Source organism: Pinus tabuliformis, chromosome 7 (assembly GCF_031772625.1).
Source record: "Pinus tabuliformis cultivar Carrire ecotype Pingquan chromosome 7, CPIR1, whole genome shotgun sequence".
NCBI lineage: Eukaryota > Viridiplantae > Streptophyta > Pinopsida > Pinales > Pinaceae > Pinus > Pinus tabuliformis.
In genome coordinates, this window is record NC_142293.1 from 456576262 (window position 1) to 456590575 (window position 14314).

Here is a 14314-nt window from a genome sequence, read left to right on the forward strand (position 1 = left end):
GACAGAACAAGTGTACCCATTCCAGTTGGGGCTTTGCTCCCTAAGCTTGAGAACATTTGGCCAAGTGTGTGCATGATCATCTTTCCCATAACATTTGTCTATCGTTGGTATGTTCAACTTCATAAAGCGTGTTCTCATCATCCTCCTACATTTGTGCCAATCATCAAATATACCCCTGTGCATACCCCACCATCTTGTGGGCATGGTGCACAGGGCCCAGTTCAAATCCAAGAAGCACTGCTTCTATGGTACTTCCCTCTCAAATGCATCCAAAAATACATCTACATCATTCAGGCTATCATAATTTGGTAGATCTTTACTTCTAACAATACACAGCTCAGTGACTGGGTCATCATGTTACAACATAGTGTGGTTACTTCATGTAGTTGATTCTTCATCAAAGTATGAGGTGCAGGAACTCTCACAATCCCATGTAATTCATCCATCCACTGTTGGATTCACCCAATATTGGTCTCGCACTATTATATTACATATAGTCCAAATCGTCATCACTCTCATAATTGCGGACTGGTTCAGTATAGCGTGATCCTTCAGCAAGATCTAGGGGTACTATTACGTGAAGTGATTTATTTTCAAATATCATCTTCCTCTTCTTTAGGTTGATTACCCTGTTTATATCAGTAGCCCAATCAATGCCAAGGAGCACAGGGTAGGGGTTGTTGTCATCCACAATTTCTATTACTTCAAAGTCAACCAACATGCTTGTGCCCTCAATATCTATAGTTACTCCTTGCAGCCGTACCATGGGGATGATCTTTTGTTGATTTTCCATTCCTAACTGAATCAGAGACCACTGCAGCATGGGTCTTCCCATCCACTCCCAAGTCTGCTTTGGTAGAACGTTCACGTTTGACCCTAGATCCAAAATAATCTGATCCATTTGATATTCTCCTATTTGCGTGGTCAGTCTCATCTCTCTTCTTGTCCTTCTTTTACGCTTACCAATCTTCTGTACCACGTGTGCTTCACCTGGATTGTTTCTGGTGCAACTATTTATAAGCTCCTATAATCCCTTCATAGCCTTGCTATATTGCACCAACTTCATGTAGGTTTCTACAAAGGTTGTACGCATATAAGTGTCCATTTCTTGATCAGGCTTATCCTTACTCCCTGAGGTAGAGGCGAATATCTTCTTTTCTTCCATGAACATTTCACCTGTGCGCTCTAAGTCAAAATCAACCTCCTTCGCGAGAGCTTTGCGAACCCATGCATTGTCCTTATGTTGTTTTCCCTTATCAACCCCTATTGCAATTCCACTTCAGAGCACTATATTCACATTCAGATCCTCTTCGTGAGGCTCAGACCTCATCATCTCCATCTTCTGAGTTAAATGAGGTGGTAGAACCCCATTGTTGTGTATCCTTGCTATCATTGTCAGACAATCCTCCATTTCATGATCAAGCAAAGTGCAATATTTGCACGACGGATGCGTTTGGTTAGTGAAATCATGGGCATAGTGTCCTCGTCCTTTACAATTTTAGCAAATTAGTTGTCCCCTACCTATGCTAGGTCCTCTCTACCTCAGCCTCATCTATGCCCCTAAAAGCCTATTCACTCCATCCCTACACTCTGGTAAGGGTGCCACGTTTCTGCCTGAACCCTATAGGCGGGTGTTCTATCCATCATCAATTCATAACTTCTACAGTTGCACTAATCATGCCCTATGGACTTGCAGAAGTTGCAGAACAATTATTGTGGCATTTGTACAAACTTCTACAACAAATGACAGTTATCCATCATATGTTTTCCTGCTATCTGACATATAGCGCACCACAACGTAGGCCTTGCGCTTGGTCCTGCTTGAGCTTTCGGCCTCAAAGGCATCGGTCCTCCTCCTGCAATATAGTTTGCAAAGACCGGGTAATGTTCTTTGTCATGCCCTTGACCTTTATATTTCAGGCACCATACCTCTTTAAGAAACTCTAGTTGAATTGTTCTGTCTTGCTTCAAACTTTGCATTTCAACACAAATATTTTGCAACTACACATGGATCTACTGAACCCCTAGATTTGGATCTTTCATCGGTGTTTCATGCAGTCTCATTGAAATCTCTAGGGCCTCTGCCTGAGTCATAATCTTCTGTTGTGATAGCACAACCCTTAGGTGTGGCAGGACTGAAGCCACAAACCACTCACAATTCCCAAGGTGTCTCACCTGGTTTCACTGTGATTTCCTTGAACCCCACAATCGACTGGACTCTTTATTCAACGCGGTCTGGATATCTGCCACTCTAAAATTTGGGTTATCATTAGAGTACTTGATGTACTAGGTTAGCGCGCGATCCTGCAAAGCACTAACCAATGTTTGCTTCTTCATGTGGTCATCCGTGATGCCTTGAGCTTCCCATACAGCTTTGACAACAAACCCAAACTGGTCCAGGTCCTCATTTCTGAAACCTTTAAACAAAGGCAGCTTCACTGAATTTGCCATGCTGTACTATGGTGGAGGTGGTGGTGGTATGGGTGAAGTCACAGGTGATGGTGGTAAAGTTGGAGGTGGCGTGGGTGGAGGTGGCCATCGTGGGAATCCCTGTCTTATCAACTGAGTGGCACTTCAAGGAGAAGCCTGCACTACTCCCTCTTCGTAACCCAATGGAGGTAAAATCAATGGAATATATTCAAGACCTTTTCTTCCTTCATTCCTATAAGTCTTTCCACTTTGTGTAGCTCCGAACATCAAGGTAGCTGCATAACTCACTTTTCGCACAATAACATCTTAATATAGGTATTCAAAGACTTCAAGTACTTACCTTGCAGGCCTTTGAAAAAGCGTCGCTCTACCTCGTTGTAGTTAAGTAAATTATCGACAACGAATTTAGTCATAAATCCTTCTATGGTGCGATCAAGCCAATGATCGATAGCGCAGATGATCTTATCCTTAGAGGCTTCCAATCTTTGCACTAACTCTGGGGTCCACACAATAGGACCATCAAGTCTCCACCTTCCTTGGCTATCCGCTAGCTTCCTGATCCACTTGTATAACTTAACTGGAAAGGAATAGAAAAAAATCTCGTGGATTTCTTTATATAAGTAAATGTCCAACCACTATTCCTCTGTCAGTTATAGATTTTCTCCTGTGCCATGAATTCGTGGATCTTCCTGTCCAACAAATCTTTGATCTCTTTCTTAGTTGGATTCTAGTGATACAACATCACACATCTCTTATGCATATTATAGTCCTAACAACAGAACCCTTTGTTGGTTGTGTGGGGCTTGATCGAGGTTTAGCGTTAGTTAGCCAGACAAATCCCTACACTACTAGCCCTTTCGGCATCAGACCACGAAGCACAGACTGAAGTTTCATCCGAAGCAGTATGGGGGGATGTTATAACCAAGTTTCCACACCCTAAGATGGGCGTGATGTCAGTTTATACCCTTTTTTCTTGCTTTCATGCAGGTCATGAAGTTCTAGGGCTCTATCATTATAGCCCTTTATTCCGCCCTTCAGTACCTCTGTGAAGGAGTACGATTGACCTTCGCGTAGCCCTAGCCTGTGGTCCAAGTACTTTTGCGCTGCTATGACAGCATATTGTATAGGTTCCCAAGTTATCTTAAGTGTTTTACTTATCTTACTAAACAATCAGAGTTAGTGCGACGTAAACTTAGATTCTCACTTGCGTTCAATTAACCAACATAATTACATACATTTGCGCATCACATAATCATTGTAATTGAAATCCATACACAATATATTAAGCTGTATTAAGAAGAACTAAATACATAGAATTTGTAGAATACTTCTCTTTATTGATATCTCCAGATTATTACAGACTCTATCTACCCTGTGCACACAGCTACAGGGGTCCGTGCACTCCTGTGGACTTCCACCCTAGGCCTCTCCGCACTCAGCTACAGAGCCTCTACATATGCTAAGACCCAAAACTTAGACTTCTCTACCAAGACTCCAAGCCTTGTCTTCCACTACAAAAAACTTATGACTTCTTAGAGCTTACTTACTTATCTCTCTTTATTCAATCCCATGGTTTTTGGACCATGTATAGATCTTTACAGCCGACTTTACCCTTTACAAAATAAGGGAAGACAACTCTTTATGACCCATGACACCTTCATGCTCCGCAACCACAAAATACAGATACTTTACAACTTTATTACAAAACTTGACCCAAAACATGGGCTTTTAGCCCCAAAACTATCCTTGGGGGATCCTATTCCCAACATCTAGTGCTCAAATTACTGCTTGAACTTGCCTTGGAGTTGTTTTGGTTGTAAATTGACATTTTGTTGCCATGAGTTTCCTCTCTGTCCCACAAGTAAAACAATTGCTGACCATCTCTCCAACAGTCATAGTTAATATGGTTCAAAGATAATTGCACCAAAGGAAACCAATAAGAGTAGTACTAGGGAAGAAGTTGAGTAGACATCAGTTGATTTACCAGTGAATGTAGATACTTAATTTTTTATTGATAAGGGAACAATATTGTCATGGGTACAGATCAAAGACACTTTTGCAAATGGATTTAAGGTATATTTAGAGGACCGATAGTTTTATCTGATCATCCAGTAGTTAGGGCTATTAAAAGGTTACATGCAGGTACCCCACCTTCCTGTGTGTGGACATCATCAACTAGATTGTCTCACATACATATGAACAGACTATGAAATTGGGTAGTGCTAAAAGAAATAAGCTTGCCTTCTTTAGGGAAGAATACTTTAACCAGATGTATCACTTGCCTGGGCCAGTGAATCACATGGACTCACTCTTCTATTCCACCCATAGATATTTGAAAATGAAAGACATTTAGAAGCACTAGGTGAAAGAGCCATCGAAGTTTCAAAAGACTTTGACCCATGTTTATAATACAAAGTCCCTGAGGAAGGCTTACCAGTTCTTGATCATCTTCGTTGGTAGAAGATATGGTCAAGAGAGAACATAAACCTTTCCTGAAGGGTGGGTAGTCTAACTGGACTAGTCGGCATGTGATGGGAGGCCATTCAACTGGTTAGATATGCTGGCTCAACAATTTAAGTCCCATGTATATAAGGCTCAAAATCCACCAAAGGATGAGTGATCAAAGTTCTATATGTTCGCATACTTACTGGATGCAATCTTTGCACAACAGTAGTTCTCTACCATGAACTGGACATGGACACTATGAGCAACTTACGTGAACATCTATTGCAATTTTCTTTCTGACTGTAGTTATTGAGGAGTAATGGAAAGGCTAACTGGCCACTTTTTCATCTCACTATACAAGCTTATATTTGAGCAAGATCCACCTTGCATGTCCCAAGAAGCCATGGAGGTGATAGTAGACATTCCAGATTGGTATGCCTCACTAGGTGGCACCTTTATCATATTTTTTGATGGAGAGAAGCCTCCACATGTTTTTTCAAAGTATTCCACTGACAAATTGATCATGCAAGAAGTATCATACCACCTCGCTATAGGATTTTCAACAGCACCACATTGGAAGAAGAAAGAACCATGGCCCACTCTTCCTTTGTGGATCATATTATACAATATTAAGAACTGGAAATATGTAGATGTCGAGGGTAAGGAAATCATGAAATTTGAGTTTCTCACCGAGGACTTGAATCTGTATGATCCCCAGAATAATTGCAAGGACCATTGAATGAGAGTCCACTTTCCATGGATCAATGGAGCATTTCATTGGCTAGAGGAGGTTCCTTGGAGCTACTGCTATAATTCCCTAGACTCAATGAACCATTAGTATAGCAAGGACTTTCAAGGTTGCTCCACAAACAACAACAATTCCAGAAGAAACACCAATGACAATAGAAGGCATCAATCTAGTGCAGAAAAAGGGAAAGAAGAAGATTGTTGACAATAAAGAGGGAGACCAAAGCTACAAAATGAAGGCAGATCCCATAATTGTGAAGGAAATTTTGGAATCAGAAGCAAAGAGGGAGAAATGAATGAAGAGAGAAGAGCGGAGGAAGAGAGAAAAGCAGAGGGAGCAATGAATGAAGAGAGAAAAGTAGAGGGAGCTGCAAGAAACAGAGAAAAAAATGAAGGAAGAATAGGAGTTGAGAAAGAGAGAAAGAGAAGAGAAGTAGAAGTAGGAAGATGAAAAAAGGAAAGGTGTGATGATAAAGGAAACATCACTGATACAAGTTCAAGAAATGGCACAACCAACAACTAAGGAGGAAGGTGAACAAATGTAGTATCGGGAGCTTGCTAAGTGGATTGAGAAATTGATTGAAGTGATAAACATGGATTTGGAGCAGGAGTCGCAACATGAAGATGTTGACCTGATGCCGAGAGCACCATAGGTCATACCTCAGTATCCACCACCTTTAGTATCAGAGCCAACCCCAACAAAGAAAGGAGATGTTGCTATGCTTGATGATGATCTGGTCATGGATGTGTACAATCTATCATTCGATGAGTTCCAGAAGAGGATTGTACAAGCACTGCGGAAGCACTTTCTGTTTGATCATGCATCACCTGCATTCATGAATGAAATGGTGATAGTTTTGGACACCAAGAAGCATCTAACTACCATTTCCGAAGAGCGCTTGATCTATGCAGGAGAAACAAAATCAAATTTTCGCTATCTGATGGTTGAGAATGAGAAACTGGAATAGAACTTATAGGATTCCATGCAAGAGGAAAAAAAACTTTGAGCAACAATGAAAAACGCAGTTTCTACATTGGGAGAGATGAGAGAAACGATACTTGCTGAAGTATCATCACTTGGAGAAACCATGCAAAAACTCTATAATGGGTTTGTCACTATTCATAAAGTAGTTGTCTATTTGCATTTCCTGCAACAACGAAGGAAAGAGTTTGCTAAAACTATAAAAAAATACATGCTTCCATCGCCTATGTAGAGGAGTGGACAATGTGGTTCAAAGCGGCCCCGCTTGACTTAATGAAGGAGATGAAGCCATGTGTAGAGATGGAGAAAGTGAACGCCTGAATGTTAATTTAGAACAATGAGCATCCCACCTCATTCATCAGTACAAACAACCCTCATATGTGCAGTTGTATAATAGTTTGGATGTCTTCGTGAGAACACACCATATCCCATAAATATGTTCCCTCAATAATACTAAATCCAAGAACAAAGTCTGGGAGGAGGTTGAAGAGTACTTGGAGCAGCTAAGGCAAGAAGCCACCAGGGAAGACTTGGAGTTGAATGCACAGAACATGTATAAGTTCATTGGTGGTCCTGTCAAGATCAAGACAATTCTCCTCATGCTTCAGAATAAGTTGGATACCAGTTCCAAGATAGTGTACCCGGATGCCATGGAGGCTAGAGTTTACTTCTAGAAAGACACCATTAAGCAGTTTTGGGAAACCATCACATAATGCCAGTGTTAGCACTAATATGTGACTGAGAAGTAGCAAGTGGAGGTTCTGGAGCTAGACTTCCCCCAAACTTCAAAATCATATTGTTGTTTCTTGTTAGATTGTCTCTACCCTATTTTTTCTTAACTGAATACAATATGAAAATCCACCATGTAATGTAATGTGTCATATTGTGATGAAGTGAAGAGTCATGAGGGTAGTCCAAAGGTCACCAGGGGGATTTGAAGAGTCACCCCCTCTTACTATAAATATATCCTCATAACTCATGTAACATGTTTTTTGGATCCAAGATTTTGGGTAAGCTTAGGCTTAGAAACAACTTGGGAGTATTGTGAAGAGACTTGGCTTCTTCATAGTGTAGAGAGAGTATACTTCTTTGGAGGAGTAGGTGTTCTTAACTGTAATGTTCCACTATTGGGGTTAGTGGTTGCCAATGGTGTATGTATGGATGGAACTTTCACTTATAATAATATTATCAAAGCCACCACACTTTCATGCATATGTTTTTAATATAGTAGGATTATTCTTATTGCATTATAGATGTATGTTATTTAATTTACACATATTCTTATGAACTATTTTATTTTCATTTGTACGAATCTTTTTGAATGCATGTTGTTAGATTAACTCGGCACTAACTTTTCGACTATTCAACATCTTAGCTTGTGATTTCATTTCGATAATGTGTTCCTTTCAAGTTGCGTACTATTACAGGCTTCCAAGGGGCACACTTCCTTTTCCCTTCACGTGTTGGAACCTTTATGCATCGCACTTGACTCTCTATAGGATCACACACTTTCTCTTACCCAAAGTTATCATACTTTCCTCTGCATGTCTCCACGGTCAAGGTATAACATTACCACCCATTGATGTGACTCCTACTCCAAACAATGTGAGGCCCAGTTGGGACTTCATATTTGGGAGATCCCGTGAATGTTGGTGGGTCCAACACCATCAAAAGAACATCCTATGAAACAACTTCAAAATTTCTACTCTAATGTGAATCCTTCACTAATATCATGTAGAAATTATGGTGTAGATTTGCAACTTCTAATTAACTTTTAATCAAAATCACAAGACACAAACCTATTCTACTTATTTGCGGAAGTTAATTCAAAATTTAGAACAAAAATCTCAAACATGCAATAATAAATAACATACATGGACACAATAGTTTTCATGGGGAAAAAATCTGCTAAAAACCCCAATGCCTGATTGCATTAATCTGATGAATAGAGATGTATTTCAATTTATTTTCTCAATTGAGCACAAATTGCAAGTGAATAACCTATCCCTTTTCTCACTTAGAAGCTATGACCTAGACTTTGTCAAAATTTTCCTCTGCCTAGCCCCTATTTCCTTACGCAATTCATTGAGAAATTATGCCCCTATTATTTAGGAATTTCTCCAAAATGGATTATAATTCCCAAGGTTGATCATTGGACTGCATGGAACACTCATACACTTAAGAATAGTCTACAAATGATGTTACTCTACCTTGGAATCTTCGCCACAGTTGGAGAACTCGAATTCTACTCATGCACTATCTATTTTGGGTTGATTGATCAGTTAAGTGGATGATGAGTGAGTTTGACTGAAGTCCCACTTCACAATTGACCTTCCACTACTTTCTCCAACAGTTGGAACTAGTTTAACTAAAAAAAACTTGATACAATTGAATTTGATTGCTACAAATTACCAATTACACATACTTAACTGAAATCTAACTCCTCCAACTTGAATTTACTGGGTAAACTGGGTGACACAAGCCATCTCACATAAGTTAACTACATCCAAGTTGTTTCTGGATGTGGAAATTTGAATTTTCTCAATTTAATTAAAGCCAAACCAAATTGAGAATTTCTTACTGCATTTTTCAACACAACCATCATGACAATAATGACAATTACGTACATATACTTGATGTGCCACTCTTTCCTACACATGGTTGAACCAAGGGTTCTCTTCTATGAATGGGTGATACAAATGATTTTCAACCGAATTTTTAAAATAACCAAATACATATGTATGGATGAAATTGTACCTTTTCACTTATGAAAACATATATAAAGATGCTACAAATAAATGAGTGAGAGAAATGAATAAAATGACAAGTAATCCATGCAAACCTCATACCATGCATAGATCCCCTTGAGCTCATTATACCTCCAATAGGAAGGATGATCTTGTAGACCTAAATGTGCTTGAGGCTCATGAGGATACCATGTTGTTGCTACTAATCAAGTTTCCATACTACTACCATATGCTCCTCATGAGGGTATGCATTCCCTTTCATAGCTCTTGTACAATATTATATGAATATGAACAGATCAATGGACTATGGTGGGGCTAGCTCCTCTACTCAAAATTTGAAGAGGAAGAACTTTTTCTTGATTTCTTACTTCTTTTCACTCTACCCTTCAACACATAAACATTATCCAATGTGTTAATACATTTAGAAATCACTCTCTTGGGATTCTCCTTCCTGATGCAACATCCTTTGGAGTTGAAGATTATTGCCTTTCATCCATACACTATCTAACTCACAAATAGATAATTTTTCTTCAACCACTCAACTAGTAGAACATATAATACATTGAACTCCTCATCAACAAGACTAGCATTTCCTTTTCCCAAAACTTGAGTAAGTGTATTGTATCGAAGAATGACATGGTCATATTTATTATTTATTAAAGAGATAAAACCATTCTTGTCCCATGACATGTGATGGGAACATGCACTATTTGTATACCATCGATCATCATGATCTAATGTACATAGAGAAATGCCACACTTGACTTGCTACTCCTCATTTTTCTTCCACACTTTTCTAGGTTGCTTCTTTTCTTGGGCACTCTCCTTTGCCTTTCTTCCAAGTCTACTATGAATCTATTGCTTCTTTTGAATCGATGGCTTGAATAATGTAGATATTTTACAATCTTTGGCCATTTTCCCAAGATTGTGGCACACAAAACACCTCACATGACCAATATATGAGGCAAAGGGATTTGATCTTATGTTGCTAATGTCAGATCTTTGCCTTAGATTACTTTTTTCTCAGCTCTATGGGATAGATCTACAATCAACTTCCTTGTGTTCAAAAACTTTGCATAAGTAATGATAACCATTAAAATCACAAGTATACCTAATGGATGGACCTCTTCCTCGTTTCCCAAACTAATATATATATGTGTAATTTTTTCTCCTATAGGTAGCTTCCACATGTCGAAAATTGTGACAGTTGAAGGACTTAATTTGGTCCATCAATGGAGAAAAGGAGTTTTGACCCCTCCCTTGGAATCTTCCAAATCTACCAACATCAAATCGAGGAGTGAATAATATTTTGGATGTAAATTCTACTCTTCGTTCTTTCCTTTGCTATTATTTTTGGATTTGTTGTCTCTTTCCTTTCTTGTTACCTTTTCTAGATCCATTCTTTGTTTTAAGCTTCTTAGGTACTCCAATATTGTTTTTTATTAGCTATGAGCTAGATTCTACTTTGTGAAAATCAAGGCCAAATTTTTCCATGAATGGTGTTTAGCTATCTAGCATTTTGTCCAAGGTTATGGTTCTTTTATCTTGCTTCAGCTGACTGTCCTTTTCTTCAAACTGCCTCCTCATGGAGACCACTTCAGCTTCTATATTTTCAACTCACCCTTCTATTTCTTTTAACTTATTGGCCATCACATCCTTAATCCTCTTTTCCTCCTGCAACTATATCTTGAGGCTGAGAATTACTTATCTCATCTCATTCTCCTTCTCATCAATAATCTATAAAATCTTTTCTTGATCTTTACACGCAATTTTTATTCTAATAACCTCAAAAAATAGTTTCTCTATTACATCTATTGTTTAGTGACATTCAACTTGAAGAACCATCAATTTATCATATTCATCGACATGACTCTCTATCTCAGTGAGACTAATGTCATATTTTTCTAAATCATAACTTAAAATCCAATTCATCTATATTGATATCTTCATATAAGTTGTGTGGGACCACACTGAGTTTTGTTAAAGATTCATTTTTTTATTTCTTAGTTTCATCATTTGTACTGGGGGGGCGATTTTCTTGGCTTGAGATTCTTGCTTTTGTGAAGCCTTCTTATTTTTCTTCGTCTCAACCTATCCATTGATGTTTCTATCACTTCCAGAAAACACCTGCAATATGTCCCAAGTCTCCTTAGCTTATTTCAAGTTTGCTATTTTCTCCAAATTTGCATTATGGAGATTCTCATATCTTGGTTGAGAATTATGTTGCATCACTCTACGTGAAAGTGGATCTTAGCCACATCATTCACATACTAGATTGGAAATGTTATATCTAGAAGCTAATAATTAAGATTTAACATTTTGATGCCATACCTTGAAATTTGTAGCAGTGAGGACATATACTTCTAGAGGACTCACTCTAAAAAATAAATTCCAATATTTACCAACGCTCCGTAGATCTACTCCAACTACTAATATGCAAACAAGATCCATGCTCTGATACTATCTATTGGAAGCCTGGATAATACTGAGAGGGGCACTGAATCAATATTGTACTCTATGGATCAATTTTATTACTTTTTTCCTCTTCTTACAAACCCTGCTTTATCAATTCATTAGACACATAATACATGAGAAGACCTATTCTTAAATCATAAAAAGGAAGTATGCATGAATCATGAGTATATACAAAAACATGACCAACAACACATCAATTAACACATGAGGCATAAGATATATGGAGGAAACCCAAAGGGTGAAAGCTATAATTGGCTGATGGTATTCATCTTTTTATTTCTTATAAATATTCAATTATTCTTTTAAATATGATCACTGGCCACCATCAGTCTGCAAGCCACAAACTACCAATCTCAAAAGCCCCTACTCGCTATAGGCCACTACTTATATGAACTTTGCAAGGAACCTCTTGTTGGAAGCCACCACTCCTACAAATTTGTAGGCCACCACTTTCTAGATGCCCCAACACCCAATACTCTATCCAACCACCACTAGATGAAAGCCACGGCTCCCAAGTTCGCGGGCCTCTACCTGAAGGATCCTGTTATACCATGTCATAGCAAGCCATTACGTGCCTCATTGAAGGCACCAACCTTCAAGCTCTCCTATGGAACATGTTTCAAAATGTTTCATATTGGATCTTCTACTCTCTACAATTAAACACTTGCGAGTCAAGTTTCTCCCATTCTCATATTAGCATCATAACAAAATAATCTTCTCATATCTCAAACTCTGAATACATATCCTCTAGCATAATCATAGCCATAATCAATACATCACTTCAACACAATTAACAACCTACATATAAATATGCAATACCATGGAAAATATAATATATAATATACCAAACATCAATCCTCTAGCATACACACTCTCAACAAAAATCCATTAGCAGAATAAAAAATCTAATCCAAAAACTCACCCATGTCTAAACAATAGGAGCCATACAAGACATAAACCACAATGCTACAATGATAGAAAAAATTCTGCAATGATAAAAAATGATATGCTCTTCTATGATCCCCTGCATACATGATGTTAACAATAAAATGTTCCATATAAAACATTATAACATCCAATATCCAAGGTAGCAACAATATCCTCAATCAAATGTCTTCATAAACGTACATAAAACATTTCCTGAAGTGTGCACACAAAACTCTTCAATAAAACTTATCTCCTTAACCAATCTGCTTAGTTATGTCTCTCCTCTCATCATTGGATATCAATGTTCTCAATTATCTATAATTTCTTACTCTTAAAAACAAACCAACCTCTCCAAAATGAAGCTACATCCTATAGAAAGACGATCAGAAGTGATTAAACAATAATATCTCAGAGATGTGGAGAGATAAACATTCCTATCCATACTGCAATATTTTGCTCCTTGACTTGATCCTTCATCTTCTTCATTCAATGACACAGTTATTATTGACTTAATCACCTTCTACAGTGAACACAAATTCAAATTGACTCTAAACTATCAAAAACCTTGCTCAAATACCTTGGGAAATGCTCATGGTAAATTATATGCACTCACAATTCAAAAATTCCCCTCTATAGCTATTGTTATTGGGACAAAACTAGCTCCCAAATATGATTTTTCCTTTGATAGTATAGGCATTCCAAAAAAAATGTTGCTATCTTCTCTTTGCACATAACTTTCTCCCATAGAAGATGCTTGAACACATGGAAAATCACCTCCTCTATGCCCATAACTTTGCCATTTTTCTTCAATTGTTCTTCAAACGTATAGATCCTCTACAAACATTAGGAACACCTCTATAATATGTAATCAAGCCTCTGATTATCATGAAAAATCCTCCAAATTTTTTGACATCAATGCCAACACCATGAGGCCAACAAAGAGATATGAAGAAAGGCACACTCTATTATCGTTATTTGTGGATGACTTGTTAATTGTTAGAAATAATAAGAACATGATCAATGGGTTGAAAAGAAATTTGGAAAATGGATTTTCAAAGAAATATTTGGGTTCATTACAACAAATAATAAGAATGAGAATCGTACATCGCAAAAAAGAACAAAAATATGTTTTTGTTGCAAGAATATTGAAAAGGTGTTAGAAAGATTGAATATGAATGATGCAAATCTAGTTTCTACAACCCTTGCACCTAATACCAAACTCAATGATGAATTATGTCTCTGTGATGGTAAGGAGATAGAGGAAATGAAAAGGATTCCTTATGCTTAAGTAGTTGGTGACCTACTCTATGCCATCATATGTACTTGACCAAATATTGCATATTCAGTGACAATTGTAAGAAGGTTTCTTGCAATCAAGAAGAAAAACATAGGAAAACAATAAAGTGCATTTTTAGGTATCTCAATGGTAGTAGTAATTATTTTTTATATTTTGGTAACAATAATGTTAAAATTAAAGGTTACATAAATTCAAATATGGTTGGAGACATGGAAAAAAAGAAAGTACAACACTAGTTATTTATATAGTTTTACAGGTGCAGCA